The sequence below is a fragment of the Suncus etruscus genome, chromosome X, assembly GCF_024139225.1.
Source record: "Suncus etruscus isolate mSunEtr1 chromosome X, mSunEtr1.pri.cur, whole genome shotgun sequence".
In the NCBI taxonomy this organism is placed as follows: Eukaryota; Metazoa; Chordata; class Mammalia; order Eulipotyphla; family Soricidae; genus Suncus; species Suncus etruscus.
In genome coordinates, this window is record NC_064868.1 from 35,761,844 (window position 1) to 35,762,956 (window position 1,113).

A 1,113-nucleotide genomic window follows, 5' to 3' on the forward strand; every position below is an offset into this window, starting at 1 on the left:
TATTGAAGGCCTTATTTATAAATGGTTCCTCCATATATAAGCTTTGTAGCTGGTGTATAAATTCAACAGAGTTGAATTCTTCCTAATCCTAAACAAATTCCTTTTCTAGAAAGGAAAATCAGGCCAAAGCTCATGAAAATTTAAGTACAAATCTAATTTTTATTTTGGTACCAAAGGTAAGCAGGTGTTCAAACTGAGCCTCTTGCCAAAGAAAACCAAAAATGCTAGATAAAATAAAAAAAGTAAGCTTCTTAAAATATTGCTGAGCTGATGAAACAGTAAAGGATCAGGCTAACTTAAAGTGAAAGCTGGTACAGATAACTAATCTGAACACAGCAGTGATTTTTCCCTCAGTGTATTTATTATTTGAGTATATTTCTGGTTTGAAAAACCCATGTTTATGATATGAAGGTCAAAGTGTAAACCTTTGAGACTCGGGAAGCTAATAATGGTAGGAATACCTGCCACCTAGATTTGTACTGCAAGATGAACAACAGAAAGTGAAAAGTAGGTATAAAACTGCCTCATAAACCCATTTTCAGGAAATAACAGTAATGAGACTGACTGGATAAGCAAAAGATAGCTTCCCAATATGACACTCAAGTGATAAAAAAAAAACTAAATGATTCTAATCTCACCCACAGTTTTTTAAGAGATAGAAAAATAAAACTTTCCAACTCAGTTTTGTGCTTTTAGTCCCAAGGTACTGAAATTTGAGAAAGAATGTCCAAAACTATTAACTCATTAAATCTAGCATTGAACATAGGTTCAAATATACTATTCATAATAATAAATGAAATCTTCTTTCTAAGAAATTCAGATTATGGAGTCAGTTTACTTTTATAGTCAGCTATATAGTTTTAAATTATTGTAAGATATAAAAAATATACACAGTTTAATAAAAATGCGATATATTTGACAAGTACAAGAATAAATATTAGGGGCCAGGTGGTGGCGCTAGAGGTAAGGTGCCTACCTTGCCTGCACTAGCCTAGGACGGACAGCGGTTGGATCCCCCGGCATCCCATATGGTCCCCCAAGCCAGGAGTGACTTCTGAGCGCATAGCCAGGAGTAATCCCTGAGCGTCAAATGGGTGTGGTCCAAAAACCAAA